This window comes from Acomys russatus, chromosome 19, assembly GCF_903995435.1.
Source record: "Acomys russatus chromosome 19, mAcoRus1.1, whole genome shotgun sequence".
Taxonomy (NCBI): domain Eukaryota; kingdom Metazoa; phylum Chordata; class Mammalia; order Rodentia; family Muridae; genus Acomys; species Acomys russatus.
Genome location: NC_067155.1, coordinates 42,123,860 through 42,140,747, shown reverse-complemented (window position 1 = coordinate 42,140,747; position 16,888 = coordinate 42,123,860). Strand labels below are relative to the sequence as shown.

The window sequence follows — 16,888 nt, the reverse complement described above, 5'->3', positions numbered from 1 at the left end:
AAACTAAATGTGCAAAGAAAACCAAATAACAGCAACAATAGCAACTAGACATGCGATCAATGGGGAAATGGGACACATACCAAACTAGTCCTCACAAATATTTCTAGAACATTCTGCCCGTCAACAGCAGGGTAGAACATTCCTCCCAAATGTGCACGGCGCATTCCCCAGTGTAAATTATATGGTAGGCCATAAAATGAGGCCCAGTAAGTTTGAAAACAATGAAATTGTACCAAATATGTTTTCTGAAATGGCATGAAATTAGAAATTAATAACAGAGGATATTTGGAGAATTTACAAGCATGTGGAAAGGGAACAACGCAATCCTAAATGACCACTCTTGGAAGAAGACATCACGAGACAAATGAGAAATGCTGTGAGATGAATGAAGACAAAACATGGCAGTTGAGAGCTTGTGGGACGGCGAGGAGGCAGAGCTTTAAGTGGAATGGATGGCTGCAAAGAGAGGAAGCCAGGCACGGTGGCACGCGCCTACTGTCCCAACTGACCAGGTGCTGAGGCAGGAGGATGAGAACTTGGAGCATATGAAGTCCCTGATATAGGAGCAGGGGGAGGGGGGAGGGAAGAAGCCTCTGTACTTCAAATACAAAATCAAAAAGGTAAGGAAACACCCTGCAGAATGGAAGACAATACTCGACAACCCTGTATTTGCCAAGAGTCCAGGATGCAGAATCCACAAGAATAAAACAGCAACCAAACCTAGTTTTAAGTGGTAAAAGCCACAAATGCAGATCCTGCAAGTGAGACAGACACATGACAGACACCTGGTTCCCGGGCACAAAGAAGACATGGAATGTGCCATCGATCATCAGAGACTCGCAAACCAAAATCACACGGATATGCCTCCGACTCTGCTTGGAACAACACACAGTAACAAGCTTTACATAAGACAGGAAAAGACCGGAGCCTTCCCATGGAGTTTGTGGGGGCATGAGAGCTGCAAGACGCTATGACAGCTCAGTGCCCCATTAACGGCCCTCGGACACGGCGACGCCACAATGAGGTGCCCAAGAAAAAATATATATGAATAGATGAATATTCATAACAGTGTTGTTCACAAAAGCCAATAATAATAATAACAACGACAACCCTGTCTTAGGACATTTGCTGTTACTATAACGGAACGCCACAGACTGAGTAATTTATAATGAATAGAAACGTGTTTGGCTCTGAGTTTGAGGGGATTAAAGATCTGAGGCCATCATGCCGGCGTCTGCTCCACATCTGGTGAGAGTTTTCTTGTTGTGTTATCCCATGAAAGAAGGGAGAAAGGGCAAGATTACAGGAAAGGAGAGAGAGAAAAAAAAAGAGTAGGGGTGGAGAGGGAGGGAGGGAGGAAGGGAGGGGGGGAGGGAGGGAGGGAAGAAGGGAGGGAGGGAGGGAGGGAGGGAGGGAGGGATCTCAACTCCCCGGCCTGAAGCCCTGTTGTTTTTGTGTGTAGACGTGTATGTGCGCGTGTATTCATACACGTGCAGACGCAGGTGTGCACATACAGAGACCAGAAGATAACCTTATATATTGTTCTCTAGATGCCATAAACCTTGTGTTTTTTGAGTCAGGGTCTCTCTCTGGCCATCAAGCTCAAGAGAGCCACCCTGACCATGGACGTCCTTTGAGACAAAAAAGTATTAATTAAATGAAGAGTAGATACGGCTGCCTAGAATCTCCCAGTAAGGAGCTGGGGGTGTGGTTCAGTGGTAGAGCACCTGCCTAGAATCCCCCAGTGAGGGGCTGGGGTGTGGCTCAGTGGTAGAGCACCTGCCTAGAATCCCCCAGTGAGGGGCTGGGGTGTGGCTAGTGGTAGAGCACCTGCCTAGAATCCCCCAGTGAGGGGCTGGGGTGTGGCTCAGTGGTAGAGCCCCTGCCTAGAATACCCCAGTGAGGGGCTGGGCATGGCTGGACAGTAGAGTGTTTAATTCTTTAATTCCACTTTCACCAAAGAACAAAGGATGTAGTGTGTTTTTTAAAAAGATAATTGGTTGTCCAGGACAAAAATATTAGTCATGATTAGATGTGTATACATATATTAAAATGTTTAAAAAATGATTGACAGGTATGGTGGTACACACCTACAATGCCAGCCCTCTGGAGGCTGAAGCACAGGATCATGAGTTCAAGTCCAGTCTGGGCCACATAGTGAGCTCACGATTCAAGAACAAACAAACAAAAAATGTTTTAAAAAATGAAATAAAAGGAGAAAACCAACTCTACTAAGTTGTCCTCTTACCCCCCCCCACACACACACACCGTGGCTCATCTATTCACAATAGTAATAAAAGTAAAATTAAGAGCAATAAATTTAAAAGTAGTGTAAAAGGCTGGAGTGGAAGGTGTGGCGGGGGCGAGGGCGGGGAGCTCCATTGAGACATCCTCCGGCCACATGAGAGGAATCTATGATGCAAAGCAGTCCGGGTCATACACCACGATGAGCCCACAGGCTGATGAGAATCAAATGATGCAGCCCCCTTGGGAAAGCAGTTGGCCCCTGAGAAATAAAATAAAATACACAGATATCACCAGAGACCATGGAGGGAGGATGGTCCCTCCACCAAAGCGTGTCCCTCCACCAAAGAAAGCCATGGCCAAGCCAGGCTGGCAAATAATAATCCAAAGGAACTGTTTTGTGAAGTTCTGTTTGATTGTTTTGAGAGGCTAAGTTAAAGCCTCAAATAATAACCTAGAGAGCACTTGATTAAGAAAGAAGCAGCTCACTTCAGTTGAGACCACAGTGGCCGCTCTCTGTCTATGGTCTTCCTTTGCTCCATCTTCTCCACATTTAGATAAGCATGCGGCCCTGTGTCCCTCTTTGAATCTAGATGTGTGTTCCTGGGTTGAAACCGAACATAGCAGGGCTGGAGAGATGGCTCAGAGGTTAAGAGTGCCGGCTACTCTTCCAGAGGTCCTGAGTTCAATTCCCAGAAACCACAGGGTGGCTCATAACCATCTATAATGGGATCTGGTGCCTTCTTCTGGTGTGCAGGCAGAACACTATATATGTAACAAATAAATAAATCTTTAAAAAGAAATTGAACATATCAACATGAACTAATAAAAGTGTGTGTGTGTGTTTGTTTGTTTGTTTGTTTAAGAAAGTTAGTGTATGTAGCCCTAGCTGGCCTCAAACTCATAAAGATCTACCTGCTTCTGCCTCCCTAGTCCTGAAGGCATGTACCACCATGCTCAGAAAATCTAGATTAAAAGAAAAATGACAGCTCCTCTTCCGGGGACAGTGTTTAGAGGCTCTCAAAATGGTCCAGCGTTTGACATACTGTCGTAGGCTCTCCTACAATACAGCCTCTAACAAAACTAGGCTGTCTCGGACCCCTGGCAACAGGATTGTTTACCTGTACACCAAGAAGGTTGGGAAAGCACCTAAATCTGCATGCGGTGTGTGCCCAGGCTGACTGCGCGGGGTTCGTGCTGTGAGGCCTAAAGTCCTGACGAGGCTGTCCAAGACTAAGAAGCACGTCAGCAGGGCCTACGGTGGCTCCATGTGTGCCAAGTGTGTCCGAGACAGGATCAAGCGGGCTTTCCTTATTGAGGAGCAGAAAATCGTTGTGAAAGTGTTGAAGGCACAAGCACAGAGTCAGAAAGCAAAATAAATACGTAGCTTTTTTTTAAGTAATAAAGGTCAAGGCTTGGCCTATGAAAAAAAAAAGAAGAAAAATGACAGAGAGCTGCTGTGGAGGTACATACCTCCAGTCCCAGCAGGCAGAAGGCAGAGGCGGGAGGATTGCGGTAAGTTCCAGACAAACCTGAGCAACAGAGTGAGACTCTATTTCAAAACAATCAGACAGAACTTCACAAAACAGTTCCTTTGGATTCTTTTTTGCAATGAATGCTGTGGAAAGTTCCAAATTATTTTTAAAATAATTCCCCCCCCCCCAAATTAAAGTGACAAAGCCAGTTCACAGGGATCGGAGGACAGAACTGCTCTTAAATCTATCCCACCCAGCTGGGTGTGGTGGCGCATGCCTTTAACGCCAGCACTCGGGAGGCAGAGGCAGGCAGATCGCTGTGAGTTCAAGGTCAGCCTGGTCTACAAAGCGAGTCCAGGACGGCCAAGGCTAACACAGAGAGACCCTGTCTTGAAAAAAAAATTTATCCCACCCAAAGGTACCAAGAAAGAAAAGACATAGGGGTATGAAAACGTGTGCCTGCAATTCCAACCCTTGAGAGATGGGGGCAGGATCAGTGGGTGCAAGTTTGAGGTTATCAAGGACTATACAGTGAGTCAGTCTGGAGTATTTAGCAAGGGATGTGGCTTGGCTGGTGGAGCACTTGCCAGACATGTACGGAGCCCTGGGTTCAATCCCCAGCATGTGTAATCTGGGGATGGTGGTACATGCCTGTAATTCTAACACCGGGGAAGTGGAGGCAGGAGGATCAGGAATGTAAGGTCATCCTGTGCTAGGTAATGATTTGGATGACAGCCCGGGCTACACGAGACCCTGCAGTGGTGGTGGTGATGATGGTGGTGGTGGTGGTGGTGGTAATGGTAGTGGTGATGGTGGTGGTGGTGGTGGTGGTGGTGGTGATGGTGGTGGTGGTGATGGTGGTGGTGGTGATGGTGGTGGTGGTGGTGGTGGTGATGGTGGTGGTGGTGGTGGTGGTGGTGGTGGTGGTGGTGGTGGTGATGGTGGTGGTATGGTAGTGGTGATGGTGGTGGTGGTGATGGTGGTGGTGGTGGTGGTGGTGATGGTGATGGTAGTGGTGATGGTGGTGGTGGTGATGGTGGTGGTGGTGGTGGTGATGGTGGTGGTGGTGGATGGTGGTGGTGGTAATGGTAGTGGTGATGGTGGTGGTGGTGATGGTGGTGGTGGTAATGGTAGTGGTGATGGTGGTGGTGGTGATGGTGGTGGTGGTGGTGGTGGTGATGGTGGTGGTGGTGATGGTGGTGGTGGTGGTGGTGGTGGTGGTGATGGTAGTGGTGGTGATGGTGGTGGTGATGGTGGTGGTGGTGGTGATGGTGGTGGTGGTGGTGGTGGTGGTGGTGGTGGTGGTGATGGTGGTGGTGGTGATGGTGGTGGTGGTGATGGTGGTGGTGGTGGTGGTGGTGGTGGTGGTGGTGGTGGTGGTGGTGGTGGTGGTGGTGGTGGTGGTGATGGTGGTGGTGGTGGTGGTGGTGGTGGTGGTGGTGGTGGTGGTGGTGGTGGTGGTAATGGTAGTGGTGATGGTGGTGGTGGTGATGGTGGTGGTGGTGGTGGTGGTGATGGTGATGGTAGTGGTGATGGTGGTGGTGGTGATGGTGGTGGTGGTGGTGGTGATGGTGGTGGTGGTGATGGTGGTGGTGGTAATGGTAGTGGTGATGGTGGTGGTGGTGATGGTGGTGGTGGTAATGGTAGTGGTGATGGTGGTGGTGGTGATGGTGGTGGTGGTGGTGGTGGTGGTGGTGGTGGTGGTAATGGTAGTGGTGATGGTGGTGATGGTGATGGTGGTGGTGGTAATGGTAGTGGTGATGGTGGTGGTGGTGATGGTGGTGATGGTGGTGGTGATGGTGGTGGTGGTGGTGGTGGTGGTGGTGGTGGTAATGGTAGTGGTGATGGTGGTGATGGTGATGGTGGTGGTGGTAATGGTAGTGGTGATGGTGGTAGTGGTGATGGTGGTGATGGTGGTGGTGGTGGTGGTGGTGGTGGTGATGGTGGTGGTGGTGATGGTGGTGGTGGTGGTGCTACTGCTGCTGCTGCTGCTGATCATGATCTTGATGATGATAACGACAGACATGACGGATTGGGAAGACACTCAGCACACACAGTTGTGCCAGGACACGCCCACCACTCTGCCATCCCATCCAGAGCCAAGAATGGCTGCTACGTGGATTTTCCCATCTGGAAGAAGCAACAGAGACCTGGCAGAAAGCAAACAAGAGGCCAGGCCACAAGCCAGGACACCTGGGCAGGCATTTTGGCTTCCCTCTGCATGTGGAAGATGGGTTACCCCTCCTGTGGACTTCACAACCTGTCCACACAGTGAAGTGGCCAGAACCCCCAGCCTCGGTCTTTTCATCACTGGAGCTGAATGCCAGAGTCATATCAGGCTGGCCTGTGGTACAGAGACCCACAGCACTCTTCCTCTGGGGGTCTCCACTTTCCAAGAATGGCTTTCTCCGCCTGCTTTGGCCGTGCTTGGCCCATCGGCTTCTCAGAACTCAGCCCTGCCTTGTCCCAGGGCCAGTAGCAAGCTTGTGATATGATTTTCCAGTCTGAAACAACTCTTTAGCCTTAGAGTCTCCAGTTCCCAGTCTGTCTAGCTGCAGAGGAACACAATCCTTGCAACCTCGGCCTGTGGCTAAGAGGCTCCACACCCACCAGACACCACAGCCATGGCATACCAGGCCCCATCCTTGGCTATGACTCAGCTACGACTCAGGTGGACAGGACCCACCTGCAGACTCATCAGCTCACACCTAACTATTTACATGGGAGTCTTGGAGGCTTCCTCAGCTGGCTTCAGCTTTTCTGGGCAGACAGAACATTCCTTCATTCATTCGACACCCTTTTTATTTGAGTGTTCTACAGTTAGGGTGAACACATGCAGTTCCAGAAAGCTCACATTCCTGAGATACAAGAGTGTACAACTATGTACCAGGAGATGTCCTGTGCAGGTGGGGAAGTAAGGAATATTAGGATTCTGGGACCAAAACAGAGAAGCGAGTTTGAGCTAAAGGGATCAGGATGTGCAAAGGTCCTGAGGTCACATCTTTTAAAGACAAGACAAAGATCAATAGAGCCAGAAAGCAGGGAAGATGGGCAGATGTATATGGTCAAAGGTGAGGACCAGTTTTTATCTCAAGAAGCACTTGTGGTCCTGGGAACACATTTGCATTGTTAAAGATGTCCTGATGACAACAGGACAAAGCACAGAGAACATCGAGAGCCTGTTGACTCCCAGAAGCTATCTGAACCACTGAACCATTGTCACCCCTGCCTCTCCAGGGTTTCAGTTCAGAGGAAGTGCCAAGCACCACTGTTCTTTGGCCTGTACTCAAAAGTACTCTTTTTAAAGGGCTTTGTTGGGCTGGTGAGATGGCTCAGTGGGTAACGGGGCTTGACACCAAAGCCTGAAGACCTAAGTTTGATCCCTGAGACCCCTGGGCCTCGTGTGGCAAAAGGAGAGAATAATCTTCCTCAGTAAAATAGAAAATCAATCAATCAATGAATCATCAATCAATCAAAGGCCTTACTCATACTCCTGTCCACTTAAAGTGTCCAGCTCAACCCAGGCAGAGTGGCAGACGCCTGTAACCTCTGGCAGATGTTGGGGAAATGGCTCAGAGGTTAAAGGTACTTGCTGCCAAGCCTGATGACCCAAGTTTGATTCTCAGGGACCACATTGTAGGAGAGAACTGACCCCTGTGAGCTGTCCTCTGACCTCCATATGTAATTGAGATATGCATACACACACACACATGCACATATGCACACAAATGCACACACACGCATGCATGCATGCAGGAACACACATGGACGAATGCATACACACCATGCACACCTGCAAACACAATTGTTTGAATGTAAAGAAAATAAAGGCAAGGGCTGTGAATATAGATCACCTGCCTGGAATCCCTCAGTGAGGAGCTGGGGTTATCTCTCAGTGGGAATGCTCACGGAGCACGCTCCCTGCTCTGGCGTTCTAGCTCCAGCACATATCTGATATGTTGCATCGAGGGAGAATATTCCTTGTTCTGCATGGAGTGTTAATTCATAGAGAAAGCTTCCTCACCAGAGGCGTCTACACACACTGGGGAAACAGGCAGCAGAGATGAAAGCTGGAGAGAAAGAAACCCAGTGACATGATTTCTCTCTCTGGACACAGCCACGCCCTTCAACTTCCCAGCTGTTGAGCCAATAAATTCCCGATTTGCTTAAGTCACTATTGAACGAGCTGTGGTCATTTTTAATCATCACTCACTGAGCCAGCCGGGGCGAATTCTAGGTCAGACCAGAGGAGGACCTGAAAGTCACTCCAAGCCAAGATCCTGGACTGGCGATGTCCCCCTGGATGCCACCTTCAGTCCTCTCCTCTCTACCCTGTGCTGTCCGCACAGGCAACCCACTCAAGCCAGACCAAGACCAGGGCACCACTGCGGAGGCAAAAATGTCTCCCATGTTCTGTCCTCATGACAACTCGTGTTACTTCAACACACTCTAAAAAGCCAAAAAAATGTTAAAAACAAAAATTTTAATTTTAATTTTTAATGATGTGTGTGTGTGTGCGTGTGTGTATGTGTGTGTGTGCGTGTGTGTGTGCATGTGTGTATGTGTGTGTATGTGTGTATGTGTGTGTGTGCGTGTGTGTATGTGTGTGTGTGTGTGTATGTGTGTGTGTGCGTGTGTGTATGTGTGTGTGTGTGTGTATGTGTGTGTGTGCGTGTATGTGTGTGTGTGCGTGTGTGTATGTGTGTGTGTGTGTGTGTGTGTGTGTGTGTGTACATGAGTATAGACAAGTGGTTCTCAGCCTTCCTGATGCTGCGACCCTTTAATACAGCTCCTCATGTTGTGCTGACCGCCATAAAATTATTTCCATTGCTACTTCATAACTGTAATGTTGCTACTGTTATGAATTGTAATGTTAATCTCTGTGTTTTCCAGTGACCTTAAGTAACCCCTGTGAAAGGGTCCTCTGATCCCCTCCTAAAGAGGCTGTAACCCACATATTGAGACCCACTGGCATGGGTGCTGGCAGAGGTGAGAGGGAGGTGTCAGTTGCCCTAGAGCTGGAGTTATAAGCAATTGTGAGCTGCCTGCTACGGGTGCTGGGAACAGGTCTTGAGTAAACACGGTATGAGATCTTAACTTCTGAGCCATCTCTCTCTCTCCAGCCTCGGGAATGTTACTTTTCCTACCCCTCATTGGAGCAGTCCCTGAATCAGCTGCTTTTCTGTTGCTATGATGAAATACCCCCCAACAACAACAAAAAAACCAACTTTGGTGGGGAGGAGAGGGCTTATTTTAGCTCACAATGCCAAGTCACAGTAAGTCACTGAAGGAAGTCAAGGTAGCATCTCAATGCAGGAACCCCGAAGACAGGCCCGCTTGGTATTCCACAGAGCTTCGGAATAAGGAACGAACTCACCACCAAAGAGGTACAGCAGGAGCCACAGAGGAGGATGCTGTTAGCTGCCTCTCAGGTTGGTTTGGACTTGGCTAGCTTTCCTACATAAGGCAGACCCCCTGCCTAGGGAATGGTGCCTCCCACAGTGGGCAGGTCCTCCCACCTCAATTAGTATACTCAAGGTATGTACACAGACATGTCCACACAAGCCAACCCAATGTAGGTCATCCCTTATTGAGCCCTCTTACCTGGTGATTCTTGGTTGTGTCCCACTGACAGTTAAAAAAAATAAGCAGCACATTCCCATGAGACCTTTTGTCAGACATATTTTTTTCACACCCACAAGAAAACTGACTACTTCGAACATCTAAATCCCTAGGCTATCTATTATTCTATTTTATATTTGTCATGGTTTTGGCCTGTTATCTCTCCCTAAGCTGGGCTCCTTTGAGTAATTGCTCCCCAGCAGCCTTGCACTGTCTGTGGCGAGGGGGGGGGCTGGGGGTTGGTGGAGGGTGCGGGGGGGCGGGGGGGCTGAGGATGCTGAGGATGTGGAGCTGAAGGAAGTAGATCACTGGGAGCAGGGTTTGGGGGATGTAATTTCCATAGCTGACTGAAGTACCAAGAGGAGAGGGGCAGCCGCTGCCTGGTTCAGTCACGATGGAGAGATGGAACCACTGCCGCCTCCACACCTTCCTGGCTAGGATGGCCCCAAACTCTCTGAAACTATGCACCAAAATTAATCTTTCTTAAGTCAAGTATTAGGACACGATGATGGGACACGTAACTAATTCTTCCAGTTTCATGTATGTTGCTGTGATTTAAATTTAAAAAAAAAAAAAAAACTTGACCAAAACAACTTAAGAGAATGCAATTTGCTTCAGCTTACAGTTCCGGGTCACAGTCTATCACGGCACAGAATCACAGTGGCTGGTCACACTGCGCACAAAGTCAAGAGCAGAGAGATATGGATGCGTGCTTGATTGTTCTCAGCTCATTTTCTCCACTTTTACTCAGTTCCAGATCCCCTGCCTAGGGAGTAGTGCCACCCACACTGGGCCAGTTTGTTCCATGTCAATTGACTTAAGATCATTTCCCACAGACACATCCACAGGTCAACCCAATGCAGAGAAGCCGTCAGGTGATTCTACTTTGTGTCAAGTTGATAGCTGAAGTTAAGCATCACTACAGTCTTCCTTTGTGCCAGGGATTTGAAGCCAGGGTCTCATGTAGCAGAATTTTAGCAGAGCCGTTAAATGTGGCATGAATATGGAGTGATGGCACCTAAGCTTTAAAGTAGCCTTTTGTCAGCGATTATAATCTGAGATTTTTTATGGGGTTGTTCTTTTGAAGGTTCCTCAGAGCCTTTGCATAATTTAGTCCTGAGACAGACCTGGCAAACCAGGAAGTCTCCTGTGGCTGAGAACTGCTTAGGTGATGAATCTTTCAAGATCTAGTAAAGATGAGAAGTTTTTGGTATCCAGAAATTGACGTGCTAATGGTGCCTTTTTGTTTGTTTTGTTTTAATATTTTTTTTTTTGAGGCAGGGTTTCTCTGTAGGCTCAATTTTCTTAACCAATATATTTTATTAACAACTTAGTGACCGAGCATATGTCACTTATAACCCAACTAACCAAAACAACAGGAAATGAGGATTAATGGACACAATAACAAAACCGTAAGGTTATCAGTTCCGAGGAACGATTCTCCTGGCACAGTCTGCAGGATTTCTTCTGCTGGAACTTAGAGTAACCAGAACCCAGAACCTCAGCAGGAGCCGGAGCCCCGAAGCCTTCCCTCGAGTGGTTCTCTCTAGGAGCGTCTCAAAGTGCAGCAATAAACAGCCAAATCTATCCCAAGTCTTCAAAAAAAAAAAAAAAGCCCCACCCCCAGTTCTGGGCTCATTTATATATCTCCTCCAAGAGTCTGTTCATGGGATCTTTTCAGCTGGCAACAGTTGCTCTTCTAGTGGATTAACCTCACCTGTTCTCTCACGAGACCATTCCGATCCTGCACTTGGGATCCTAAAAAACAGGTTTATCTCTCCTTCATTTCTCTGTGTTGCCTTGGCTGTCCTGGACTCACTTTATAGACCACTCTGGCCTTGAACTCACAGAGATTCGCCTGCCTCTGCCTCCCGAGTGCTGGAATTACAGGCGTGTGCCATCGTGCCCAGCTTAATGGTGCCTTTTTGTGTAATAATTTTTTTAAAAGGCCTCTAGGAAGCTATCAGTGTTTAGTCCTTCAGAGGCTGATGCTCCTGCAGGCTGAAGAACCCTAAATTCATCCTGCCATGTCTTTCTTTCTTCAATCAATCTCGTCCCACATAACCCAGAACACTGAAAGTCTCAAGTAGCTTAGCACACCCTTCACGATGAGCCACATTCATAGTCCAGGAAAGCTCGTCAACTCACCTGCCTCCACACAGGAGATGTGATGTACACTCCTCCTGGGATCGGGCTTTTGCTGGTTTCTCTCCCGGTTCCTGGCCTGTGTGTTCTTGATCCCTGTCCAGTGCCTCATAATGATGTGTAAGCAGTAACTGGTTGCTAGGGGGAGAAGACTCTTCAGTGGACTTGCCTGCGAGTTGCACAGTGAGCTCGTGCTGGGGTAGGCTCTCAGTGATGTAAGCTGCCTTGGAGTCATCCATGCGTCTATGAGTAACTCCTCACCAATCATCCTGTTAGGAGGCCCAGTCAATTCACTGATCTTCACGGTGGACTTCATAGGTTGGTTTCTTCAGTCTCTATCCTGGTTGACTCTGACTGGAACTTTGATGCAACTTAGAACCATTTAGGAGGAGAGCCTCAAATGAAGAATTGTCTATGACATTGGCCTATGAGCATGTCTTGCTTATTAATTGAAGTCAGGGGACCCAGCCCACTGTGGGCAGCTCCATTCCCTGGGCAGGTGACCCTAAGCTGTATAATGAAGCTGGCTAAGCAAGAGCCTACACGTGAGCCAGCAAGCAGCATCCTCTATGGCTCCTTCTGTGCTTCTTTAGCTGTGAACTAAGCTCCCCAGTTTGGAAGTCAGGCTGTGTGAAAGAACAAGCTGGTCTGTCTTCAGGGTCCTATTTGAGTCCCTGCCCTGACTTCTCTCAATGATGGACTATGGGCTAGAGGTGTAAGCCAAATAGACCCTTTCCTTCCCCAAGTTGCTTTTGGTCATGGTGTTTGTCATAGCAACAGAGATGAAACTAGAACAGTCTTGCCCGTGAGCAGACATTTGCTCACGTCTCCCCAGGAAGAGGCGCGCAGCAGCCGACGCGCCCAGCGTGCACTCCAACTTTCAACTCAGCTTCATCAGGCATGTCCAGCTGGTTGGCTCGCTTGAAACCCCATAATCCCCAAGTTGAGATCATTTTCTTCAGTACTAAGCCTTCTCTTCCTTGCTCCATACCCACCCTGCCTCCTAATTCCCAAACATGAGGGTCCACTTCAGCCATTTCACTAGGGCTCGTGTGTCGGATACTAGGGCCTCAGAGTGGTATTGATGACACGACACTTAAGAGGTGGAGCATGGACTGGGAATGTAACTCAGTTGGTGTTCACTAAGCCCTGGGTCCACAACACTACATAAACCAGGCATAGTGGGGCAAACCTGTCATCCCAGGATCTGGGATGTAGAGGCAGGAGGATCAGAAGTCCAAAGTCATCTTTGGTTACATCGTGAGAGCAGCCCGGAATACATGAGACTCCGTCTGAAAAAAAAAAAAAAAAAAAAGATGGCGATAATAAGTACAAAGAGGTATGAATTGGTGGGAAGTATTATGTCACTGGGAGTGGGCCCGCAGATGGGATTAATGTGGTTCTCACAGGACCCTGGTTGTGTCTGGCAAGAAAATTGTTGTAAAACATTACCTCTTTCTGGCGTGCGCCAGCTCTTCATTTACCATGCATCTTTCTTTCCCACGCAGACTTTGCCCAGCCCCTCAAGTCATACTCCATGACTGACACAGCCAACAGGACCCCTACCAGAGGCTGAATGAATAAGGCTGCCTGATAAACGGTGAGCATAAAGTGCTGTTCTTTTATAAAGTATCGAGCCTTAAGTATTTTGTGATAGCATCAGAGTACAGATTCGTCATTCACCCAGAGCCAGTTATGGCACCCATAGAGTCTGCCTGTCTACCATCTCACATTTTCTTATCTACTTTCTTTTCTCCCTTCTTGTCTACTTTAAGAAACACATCAGATAATATGTTTCTTTGTGTTTAAATCTCTGCAACATTTGCCTGTTTCTTCCTCTCTCTTAAGGTTTGGTGCCTACTCTGATAGTAGCTTCCAGATGACACAGGAACAGAGGTGGCCCACACTCATCCTCAGCCTGGCCATGTCCCACAAGAAGACATCATCCCCTGAGCCCCCATCCCCTGGGGGGGCCCCTTTCCTCTCTCCGTCGCTCCACTGTACCAGGCTGTCTTTCCTTTTAGGTTTCAGAACTGAATATTCATAATTCAATTATTCAGAGTTTTCTGGCCCTCGGTCCTCTCACCGGCCCTTTGTTGTGCTGTTTACCCGCATGTGTTTATGTTTTGACGGTAGCTAGCTGGGCTTTGGATATTGCAATGTTCCCGTTGCCTTCCCATTTTGGGGGATCACGTGTGTCCTCCCGTGTCCTCTGGCTGTGTCTCCTCAGGCCTGCTTTCTGAGCCCTCATGTCTGGCAATCGTCTTCCTGGGTAACTTCTTCAAGGGGCCATCTGGATGTCTTTAGACTGGGAGCAGGGCCGGAAATCATTCTGCAGGGTCGCCTCTGCCACACCACCTCCAGGGCTCCCGCCATCTGGGCCCCTAGGAGCAGAACAGTACTCTGAAGTCTGTGCCCACTGAGACACACAGAGGACCGCCCCAGATCAGGAGCATGGGGGATGCTTGCCGGGTGCCCGTCTGCAAGTATCTCCTCTCCGTCATCCACCCATGCAAGACAAAGCTTAATTCTACAAATGAAATTTACATCAAACAAGAAACAAGAGAGACAGGACCTCCGTGCTTTTTATAGTTCGCCAAGTATTGTCAGATGCATGAATCCCACGGAGACCTGTGAATGTTTGGGAGGTGGATATGGCATGACCGCAACCATCTTGCTTTTTAAAAGTACTTTAAGAGTTTTCTTGGTACTGGGGATGGGACTCAGGATATTGTGCAACTGGGCTAGAGCTCTACCACTGAGCCATAGCCCCAGCCCCTCACTGGGGGATTCTAGGCAGGTGCTCTACCACTGAGCCACACCCCAGCCCCTCACTGGGGGATTCTAGGCAGGTGTTCTACCACTGAGCCACACCCCCAGCCCCTCACTGGGGGATTCTAGGCAGGTGCTCTACCACTGAGCCATAGCCCCAGCCCCTCACTGGGGGATTCTAGGCAGGTGCTCTACCACTGAGCCATAGCCCCAGCCCCTCACTGGGGGATTCTAGGCAGGTGCTCTACCACTGAGCCATAGCCCCAGCCCCTCACTGGGGGATTCTAGGCAGGGGCTCTACCACTGAGCCACACCCCCAGCCCCTCACCGGGGGATTCTAGGCAGGTGCTCTACCACTGAGCCATAGCCCCAGCCCCTCACTGGGGGATTCTAGGCAGGTGTTCTACCACTGAGCCACACCCCAGCCCCTCACTGGGGGATTCTAGGCAGGTGCTCTACCACTGAGCCATAGCCCCAGCCCCTCACTGGGGGATTCTAGGCAGGTGTTCTACCACTGAGCCACACCCCAGCCCCTCACTGGGGGATTCTAGGCAGGTGCTCTACCACTGAGCCACATCTCAGCCCCTCAGTGGGGGATTCTAGGCAGGTGCTCTACCACTGAGCCACACCCCAGCCCCTCACTGAGAGGAAGATAATGAGCATTCTATTCCTGAGCTACATCCTTGGTTCCTTTTTTATTTAATGTTTTCTTTTACTTTTGAGATAAGGCATTGTTTCCCAACCTGTTGGTTGCAAACCTTTTGGGGGTTGAATGACCCTTCTACAGGGGTCGCCTAAGACTATCTGCATTAAGATATTCACATTACAAAGTAGCAGCAAAAATAATTTGGTGGTTGTTGGGGGGGGGGGGTCATCACAACATAAAGAACTGCATTAAAGGGCCACAGCATCAGGAAGGTTAAGAACCATTGAGATAAGGTCTTTCTGCATAGCCCAGGCTGGCTCAAAACTTACCTTGTAAACCAGGCTCACATTGAACTTGCAAGTCTCATGCCTCAACCCTCTTCCCACGAGGTAGCTGGGGTTTCAGGCATGCACCACCACTGTGTCTCTGGACCTCCACTCCACTCCCACCCCCATCCTGGGGATAGAACCCAGGGACTTGCACATGCTCTGTAAGTGCTCTGTAACTGAACCAGGTCTCCAGCCTCAGCTTGTTTGCTTTTGAATGAGGAGATTGGGGCTTGGAGAGAGCAGCTAGACCATGTGGTAGAACCCAAGGGTTCAAACCCAAGCCTTTGGCTTCCAGTGCTGCGCATGTCTATAAAAGTACGAGGTAAATGCTGAATGGAATAAAATCCAAGAGCCATTCAGGATCAATGGTAGAGCACCTGCCTGAACATGTCTAATTAGTAGAGCATTTGCCTTGAGTCAATGTAAGTAAGTGCACATGGTAAATGCTGCGTGGAATAAAGTCTGGAAGTAACACAGAATCCTTGGGGTCAGGAGGTGGGAGGAGCCTAGAGAGCTTATTGGGGAATTAATTAGTGGTAGCACTGGGCCATGGTTGGTCAGGGATAGAATCAACTGAATGCATATCCCCTTGCATTCCGCTTATATGGGCCTCCTTCAGCCTTGTGGGGGAGGGGGAGGCAACCACTCCCTTTTGTTAAGATATGATCTTGTGGCTGGGCATGGTGGCGCACGCCTTTAATCCCAGCACTTCGAGGCAGAGGCTAGTGGATGTCTATGAGTTTGAGGCCAGCCTGGTCTACAGAGTGAGTTCCAGGACAGCCAGAGCTACACAGAGAAACCCTGTCTCAAAAAACAAAAAACAAAAACAAAACAAAAGATAGGATCTTGTATAGGCCAGGCTAGCCTCTGAACTAGGACTTGAGAAATCTTTAACCATTGCTCCTTCCAATTCTACCTCCCAAGTGTGCAACACCACTCCTCTTTTGTGACGTGCTGGGAATGGGACCCAAGACTGCGTGTACTAAGCAAGCACTCTACCAACTGAGCTATAGCTGCAGTCTTATTTTGTTATGTTTTGGGTTTTTGTTGACACATGGTCTCGTGTAGCCCAGGCTGGCCTCAAACTCACTATGTAGTCAAGGATGACCTTGAACTCCTCATCTTTTCTGCCTCCACTTGCCAAGTGCTGCGATTGCAGCCATGTGTCACCAGGCCCAGCCTCGGGGAATCAACTTACACCCTCTCCTGTCCTCATGTCCCTGTGTCCTCATGTCCCTGTGCCCTCATGTCTCCACATCCTCATGTCCCAACATCCTCATGTGCCCATGTCCTTATGTCCCCATGTCCTCATGTCCTCACATCCCCTTGTCCCCACGTCCTTATGTCTTCATGTCCCCATGTCCCATGTCCTCATGACCCCATGTCCCCATGTCCTCATGTCCTCATGTCCTTATGACCCCATGTCCTCATGTCCCCGTGTCCTCAGGACCCTTTAATGCAGCTCTTTATGCTGTGATGACCCCACCACCACCACCACCAAATTATTTTTGCTGCTACTTTGTAACTGTAATTTTGCTACTGTTATGAAATCATAACGTGAATATCTTAATGCAGATAGTCTTAGGCGACCACTGTAGAGAGGTCATTCAACCCCCCCAAAAGGGTTACAACATGTAAAGTGAGGCTTGGAGCTA

General features: G+C 48.9%; 1 protein-coding gene and 1 pseudogene across 1 annotated transcript in view; both read left to right on the top strand.

Annotated features, from left to right (window-relative positions):
• The window catches only part of Mettl27 (methyltransferase like 27), a 110,067-nt gene that overhangs the window by 7,330 nt on the left and 85,849 nt on the right, over positions 1 to 16,888 (top strand). The gene's annotated exons all lie outside the window — the stretch shown is intronic.
• On the top strand, positions 3,248 to 3,658 carry LOC127202650 (60S ribosomal protein L34-like; annotated as a pseudogene).